Raw genomic sequence first — 8,377 nt, forward strand, 5'->3', positions numbered from 1 at the left:
CAATGTACTTGGCATATTTTTATATTTATTTAAAAATGTCGAGCAAGTCAAAGAGCTCTGCCTTGTGCCACCCTGTGTGTGTGTGTGTGTGTGTGTGTGTGTGTGTGTGTGTGTGTGTGTGTGTGTGTGTGTGTGTGTGTGTGTGTGAGGATAGGGATGGTTTCAGTGGTAGCTGTAGCAGGATTTCTCACACCTGATGCTGCCAATAAACACTATAACCCCCCAATAACACACGTGAAGATTCTGCTGCTTCCTTTACAAGTGCCTGCTGCTGACATGTAACAGCCTGTTACACACTCCTCCTGCTTTTACTCTGCCTCTCTTTGGCATCACCACCTCCTCTTCTTTTCCACCAACTCCTCTTCATCATCCCCGTTCTCTTCATTTCCCCACATCTTATCTCCTTCTCTGCTGATTTCTTTTCTTTTTCGTCCCCCTTTTTCCCCCTGCTTCCTGCTCCTTTCTGCACCTCCTCTATGTGTCTGCTTCATCTCCCTACTTCTTCCTACTTTCTCCCTCTACTCCCCCCCCCTCCCTCTTCCATCCACCTCCTGAATATCTGCCCTAATTCTCCTCCTCCTCCCCCTCTTTCCACTCTCCCCTCACTGTCTGTGCCCCCTGACTGTTTTTTTTTTGTTTCTCCTTCTTGTTCTTCCTCTGTCTCTTTCTCCCCCTACCTCCCCCCTTTATCCCCATCCATTTCCTTTGCCTCCTCCGCTTTCCTCCCCTCCTTAATAATTCTCCCCCTCCCTCCTCTTCTCCCCCTTACTTTCTTTCTCTCCGGTGAATACTCCTCTCCTCTGTCTTTCCTCCCTCCCTCCCTCCCTCCCTCCCTTCATTCCTCCTCTTCATCTCCTTCCTCACCCCTCCTCCTTCACCTCTTCCTCCTCACTGCCTCCCTCCCTCTTCGTCTTCCTCTCATGTCGCTTTCAATTTCAACAGTGTGTGTGTGTACGTGCAAATTCTTCCCCTCCCCCCATCCTCCCCCTACGGTGATACAGTAGGCTAAAGCAGTTTCGCTTCGCTCACCTCCAGCACCCCCTCCCTCTCCTCTCCTCTCCTCTCCTCTTCCTCCCTGTACAGTCTCATTTTCACTCCTGCCACCTCCTCCCCTCCTCTCCACTCCTCTCTCCCTCGCCTCCTTCCCTCCTCTCCTCTCATTAGTCAGTGTCCATGAAACTCACAATTCCACTGTCTCTCCTCTCCCTCAGTCCTCCAGTTCCTAACACATCCTCACTAATGAACAACTGCTACATCTCTCCCCTCCCTCCCTTCCCCTCTCAGCTCTCCTTTCATCCTCCTCCTCCTCCTCCTCCTCCTCCTCCTCCTCCTCCTCCTCCTCCTCTTCTTTTTTTCTGTCCTCCCCTGTCCTCCTCCTCTGTCCTCCTCTCCATTTGTCACTCCATCCCTCCCTTCTCCTTACCTTCCCTTCCCTCCTCTTCTCGCTCGGTTTCTCTTCGATCTCTCAGAACTGAGTGTCCCTCCCACTCTCCCTTAGCTCACTCTTGTTTCCACTTCTTTCCTCACCCCCCACCTCCCCCATTCTCTCTTCACCTGTCTCAATCCTCCTTCTTGCCTGTCTATCTGTCTGCTCTTCTCACTTTCCCTCAACACACAACTATCCCTCCTTCCTCTACACCTCTCCCTGACTCCCCCCCTCCACCACCCCCTTCGAATTCTCGGACTTTCTCTGTTATCTCAGGAGATGCATGATCTAGAATCAGATGTGATGGAATTAACTTTCCCTGCTGTGTTCGTTGAGTAGTTGCTGTCACATGCAGACCATCATGCAAAACACACCTTAATGTAGACACGGTGAATAATACATTTTTATCCTGCATACTCATTATTATATGATTTTTATGGGCCGATTGCTGATGAATCGTCACTGATGTTGCCCACCATAACACATCGGATGACTCAAGCTATTATGACGTAAATAGATCATAGTATGATGATCAAACTGAAGTTATATAAGGATGTAAAATATAATATATCACTGGATTGAAATAGATAGCCACTTGTTGTGTGAGTGTACAGGGCCTAAAATGAAAGGAAAAATGTACCTATAATCATAATGATTTTGTTTCCTGATGCTCTACCCATTGCAGTGCAATGGTGTGTAGTGTCTCGATTCCATATGTCCCACTATGTCTAGTTTGTGGTGTTTTGAAATTGCAGTACATAAAAAAATAAATAAAGAGTGAATGTACTTAGCAACATCCGCGACAATCTGCCATTTATCTTATGAGGTATTTTGTCATTTATCGCTTTGCCATCAGGATGACTCTTAAGAAAAAGTTCACAGAGTGTAAAAAAAAATGGAAAGGGATTATCCTCTTGGGATCATGACTGAAAACTGCATGATAATCCAGCCTTTAAATCACTGCAGATTACTCCATATGGAAGTACCACTGCAAGAGACAGACACCAGACATCCGAAGCCCATGTGGAGACACTGTACAACCACCTCGTCTCAGTCGAATAAACATGCAGGACGGATGCCCAGTCTATGTGTTGTAATTCTGTGCTGCAGGGCTCACTGCGTTGAGAGAGGCCTCATCCTCATCCACCATCCTCATCCACCATCCTCCTCTGGTCCTTTCCACACTGCATCTGTTGATTCTCTCTGTCATCCTCCTCATCCCTCCTCTCGCCTGTCTCCCTTTATCCTCCTCATTGTCTGTCTGTCTGTCTGTCTGTCTGTCTGTCTGTCTATCTATCTATCTATCTATCTATCTATCTGTCATCCATCCATCATCCATCCATCCATCCATCTATCCATCCATCCATCTATCCATCCATCCATCCATCCATCCATCCATCCATCTCTCGTCGGCAAAAGAACACCACTGAGATGAAGAGAGAGATCTGTCTGTGTGTGTGTGTGTGTGTGTGTGTGTGTGTGTGTGTGTGTGTGTGTGTGTGTGTGTGTGTGTGTGTGTGTGTGTGTGTGTGTGTGTGTGTGTGTGTGTGTGTGTGTGTGTGTGTGTGTGTGTGTGTGTGTGTGTGTGTGTGTGTGTGTGTGTACCAGTAGATGTGTGGGTTGCGGTGGGAGGGGGCCAGCTTGAATGTCATTATCCAGTCCCGCGAGCAAAAAAAAAAAAAAACCCAGAGAGAATGTACAGAAATTCTTACATACTACAAAATGAGTTGATGAGTTCAACTTTGTCAGTGTGTGTCTTCTCTATATGCAAAAACAGGCTTCTTACTAAGAGCATCAGGCCTCTGTGTGGACTCTCAGAGCCTCATCGCGCCCCCTACTGACACATGAAATAAATAGTTTTTCGAGAGACAGATTCCCTGAAGACAAAAGACTGTAGGCGGGGTTTAGAGACTGGGCCATCTGCGTGCTGGGGAGGGCTGCTGCTGTGTGTGTGTGTGTGTGTGTGTGTGTGTGTGTGTGTGTGTGTGTGTGTGTGTGTGTGTGTGTGTGTGTGTGTGTGTGTGTGTGTGTGTGTGTGTGTGTGTGTGTGTGTGTGTGTGTGTGTGTGTGTGTGTGTGTGTGTGTGTGTGAGAGAGAGAGAGAGAGAGAGAGAGAAGGAGGGGGAGAAAGAACCCCCAATACAAGGCCTTTATTTGCATTATGAAAAAGTGGGTCTTGTGAGGGTGGCCATCTCGTATCCCACCAAACCAACATCTCACAGTCGGGGATCTAGAGGAATACTTAACCCTTTTGTTTGGGTCCAACAAACACCATTGTGTAAACATGTAATAATAACTACAAAATAAATCCTTTTGTTTTTGTTTTCATCTGACCTAATTACAGTGAAAACCAACGTGTAAAAAATGATTATCTCTGCCCCAACTGGGCTTGCATATTTGATCATATTTGGCAACCACACATGACCATAAAGCTTTGTTATTACGCCATAAAATATATTATATGGGCTAGCAAAAAGAAATATGTAGTGTTTTTGTTTGCCAAAAGATCACAGAATCTGATTCACAGATAAAACAAAGTGTACAGTCAACTATATTGCATAGTGATGTTATTTATATGGTCACTTAGACCCCAGTTAGAACTGTTATAAAACTACAATAGCAGAAATTCAAACAGACTTTTGGGAGGGGTACAGTCAAAACCAATCACACATACAGAGCAAATTAAATTCCATTGTATTTCACCATGTTTTATGGCATTGTCTGAAGCAGACTTATTAAACTAGTCATCTCATCAAGCCAGGTTTAGAAGATTTTTTTATAAAATAAAATAAAAATCTATCTAAGTATCAAACTGATAAAACAATGTTGATTGTATGTTTCTGTTATCTGCTATTAAAGAAGAGACAGATCATCCAGGGAAATGAATAAAACAGTGATCCTTCAATAAACAGATTAGATCAGCAACTTTTTTGATTTTTGATTAACTTCTCAGATTTGAGAATTTGCTGCTTTTGTCTTTTAATGATTTGAATATTGTTGGGTTTTCACAAAAAGGAACATTTTCATTTAAGTTGCAACTCTAGAGCAGATAACTTGTGTACATAGCCGCGTATAAACGTTAATGGATGTGTATGTTATATACGTCATGATTGTGATGTCATTATCACCCCTCAGATACATTACAACAGGATGCTATGATAATCCTTCAGGGTAAACAATGTGTTTTTGCACTCAACAGTGAGCTTAGGCTGAAGGGACCTTAATGGTATCCTTTGTCTCTTTGGGAATCTCTCGGATGTCCTAAATGTTCTCCCATTGTTACTGATAGTGTGACTTATTATTTATTTTTTTACATTTTTGTGGTTGCTTTCTAACTAAATGATGCAGAGTGAAGGTAGATAAAACGTATGTTTTATGCTTCACCAGTCTATAACAGTTTGGTTATAAGAGCTGGCTTCCAGGGTAAAAGTGTACTCAAAATGGAAGCAGAGGCAAAAGTTGAAATAAAGGTCTATCTTTCCTATAGCTGGGCTTACTTGTCTTTTACTTTTAGAGCTTTATTCGTGGTTTGGAAGAAGTAAAGGGCTGCGGCAACGTGAATTGAGTGATTTCACACTCTATGTTACCACCTAGTGGCCAAAATGATAAACTGCTCTCAGATAAATTATTATTATTATATTCCTTTATTGATCCCCATGGGGGAAATTCAAGTGTTGCAGCAGCTCAACTACACAGAAACAGATAATAAATACACATATTATACAATAAAATAAAAATAAAAATAGAATAAAATAAAAAATAAGAATACAAATAAAAAATGTACAGTATATCCACATGGGGGGGCTGGTCAGCATGATGACAGACTGTGGTCTCCGCTGTTGTTGTACAGTCTGATGGCAGTGGGCACAAATGAGCGCCTGAAGCGCTCCGTCCTGCTCTTTGGTAGAATCAGCCGATGGCTGAAAGAGCTGCCCAGCTGCCACAGTTCCTCATGGAGCGGGTGAGAGGGATTGTCCAGGATGGCTCCGAGTTTGGCCTTCATCCTCCTCTCACCCACTGACTCCAGACTGTCCAGCTCCAGACCCACCACAGAGCTGGCTTTCCTCACCAGCTTGTTGAGCTTGTTGGCATCAAGGTACTTGTAGGACTCAACCCTCTCCACTTCCCCTCCCTGAATGAAAACAGGGACAGGGGGGCTTCTGTTCCTCTGGTAGTCCACCACAAGCTCCTTGGTCTTGCTGATGTTGAGCTTCAGGTGGTTGTTGCTGCACCATGTGATGAAGCTCTCAATCAGTCCTCTGTACTCCTCCTCGTTGTCCCTGGTGATACATCCAACAATGGAGGAGTCATCGGAAAACTTTTGGAGGTGGCAGGAACCAGAGTTGAAGCGGAAGTCCGAGGTGTAGAGAGTGAAGAGGAACGGTGCCAGTACAGTTCCTTGGGGTGCGCCGGTGTTGCTGATCACAGACTCAGAGACACAGCCATCCACCCTGACGTACTGTGGCCGGCCTGTGAGGTAGTCAGTGATCCAGGAAGTGGTGTCGGGGTGCAGGTTCATCTCCAGCAGCTTCTCTCTCAGTAGGGAGGGCTGGATGGTGTTGAAAGCACTGGAGAAGTCAAAGAACATGACTCTCACAGTGCTTCCCAGCTTCTCCAGGTGAGAGAGGGCCTTGTGTGTCAGGTAGATGATGGAGTCCTCCACCCCGATGTGTGGCAGATAGGCGAACTGTAGTGGGTCCAGGAAAGCTGTAAGCTGGGTCCTCAGGTGCCGCAGAACCAGTCTCTCCAGGGTCTTCATGACATGTGATGTCAGGGCCACAGGTCTGTAGTCATTAAGACCGCTGGGACGACTCTTCTTCGGCACCGGGACAATGCAGGACGTCTTCCAGATTGTGGGCACCTTCTTCAACCTCAGGGAGAGATTGAAGAGGTGCCTGAGAGGAGCTGCCAGCTGTCCAGCACACACTTTCAGCAACCTAGGGCTGATGTCATCAGGTCCACTGGCTTTGCTTATCTGAAGCCTGGAGAGCTGATGCTGTACCTGGATGGTGGTGAAGGTGGGGCTGGGTGGTGAGGGGTTTGAAGGGAGCTGTGAGCTCCTGGCCGTGGGTGAACAGTTGTAGGGGGGATGGGGGGAGTGATGGGCTAGACGACCAGGAACTTATTCTACCCTTTGGATTTATTTATTTAATTTATTTATATGATTTTCTTATGATACAATGTGGCAGCTACTCCAACCCACATACTTTTGAATAATAATATTGACAGTCCAGTGACTTGTCTATATCATTTAACTTTTCATAAAGTATTTTTTTCGTGAAAAAATTATTTTCAATACCATGATCTAGAAGCTGTCTAAGATTGTTCTCTTATTTTCCCCAAAATATCTTAGTTTGATTGATAGTTTTTTTTACAAAAACATTAGTATTCCCATGTAAGAAAAACACACTTTCAATTAAAAAAACCTAAACTGCTCTTCACTTCCATATTCCCAGAAAATAACTACTGAGCATATGATTTGTGTCCTACAACCCAGAATATAATCTATACAAATGGCTGGTAACTTTATAAAGCCTTACAGAAAGCTTTGACAAAACTACCCAACCGCATGGCTCCTACCTTGTAACACTATAAGAGATAAGATAAGATAAGATAATCCTTTATTAGTCCCGCAGGGGAAATTTGCAGGCTTACAGCAGCATAGAGTAAAGTGCACACAAGAGACATAGTAGAAGAAAGACAAGATAAAAAAACAAAACAAGTATGATAAATAAGCAATAAAAAACAGTAGAAAATCAACAATAACTGAAATATTATATTTACAGACAGAAAAAAACTATTATATACATACTACTATATGTTACTTTTACTCATGATGGCTACGGCCACTTTGTCTCAAATATAAGTAATATACACCATATTACGTATATGGTAACAAAGAGAACAACATAAATCAGTATTTACAGACGTGGACATAATGGGCATCTATGCAACACAATGGAGTACATGCAAATTGATAGAGAGAATACATTAATACATTTTTGAATAGAACTTCAACATTATATACCATCCAAACACAGTTTAACATAAATTAGTAGAACATCTGAAAGAAAGTATTTTTAGGTAAGATTATAGAGATTTAAGAGTTATAATTTTCCTGATAGCAGGGTGTAATGGGTTCCAACATCTCATTGAGCTTGTTATCAAAGAATTGCAATTGTGTTACATATAATATGTAATATTTGGAAATGATAGTTATGGCCAAAAGTTTAATTATGCTTCAACTACTTGCAGCATGACGTCCATCCGCCTGGCGTCACTTTCTAAACAAGGAAACCATATTCGCGCTAAAGTGGTGCTACCTTCAGGCGCTGTCGGAAAATTGTGTGACACACATTTTACTAAGCTTGCACATGGTAGCGTGGCCGAGCGGTCTAAGGCGCTGGATTAAGGCTCCAGTCTCTTCGGAGGCGTGGGTTCAAATCCCACCGCTGCCAGTCTTTTTCTGTGGTTTCATTCTATAACATCTATAACATTCTATAGTACACGTGTTGGGGAAACTGGTTATCTACACTTCTAATGATTAATTGTATCAATACTGCTTTGTGGGCCTTTAAGTTCTCGTGGTAATGCAGAGGGGTTCTGGATAATCACAAGGGTGGGTTAGTGGTAACTAGGTCATTTTTACGATAATACCTACAATAAATGTTTAGTTGTAGCCTGCATATCATAACTTGCTATCTTGTGACTTAATGAAAGAGATATATTTTTCTGTTTACAGGGCTGTATTGATTTTAGAAATTTGCAACCATAAGAAATGTGCCAAGCGGTTCATACAAAGTCTAAGTAAACTTTAGAGAACTCAGAGGTCTCATCCACTTTCATGAATACTCTGAGTTGATTGAATACATTTGTTTAGTCAGGTGCTGTACTAAACAAATGTGTATAAAGGGCAATTTTGAGGTACTTGTACTTAAGAATTTTCCTTTTC

The 8,377-nt window shown here is 43.2% G+C and overlaps 1 non-coding gene across 1 annotated transcript; it reads left to right on the forward strand.

Moving 5' to 3' along the window:
* The first annotated feature begins 7,801 nt into the window (after positions 1-7,801).
* trnal-aag (transfer RNA leucine (anticodon AAG)) lies at positions 7,802-7,883 on the forward strand. The gene has a single exon. It is a non-coding gene; the product is annotated as a tRNA-Leu (tRNA).
* The last annotated feature ends 494 nt before the right edge of the window (positions 7,884-8,377 follow it).

Source organism: Anoplopoma fimbria, chromosome 7 (assembly GCF_027596085.1).
Source record: "Anoplopoma fimbria isolate UVic2021 breed Golden Eagle Sablefish chromosome 7, Afim_UVic_2022, whole genome shotgun sequence".
NCBI classification, from domain to species: Eukaryota; Metazoa; Chordata; class Actinopteri; order Perciformes; family Anoplopomatidae; genus Anoplopoma; species Anoplopoma fimbria.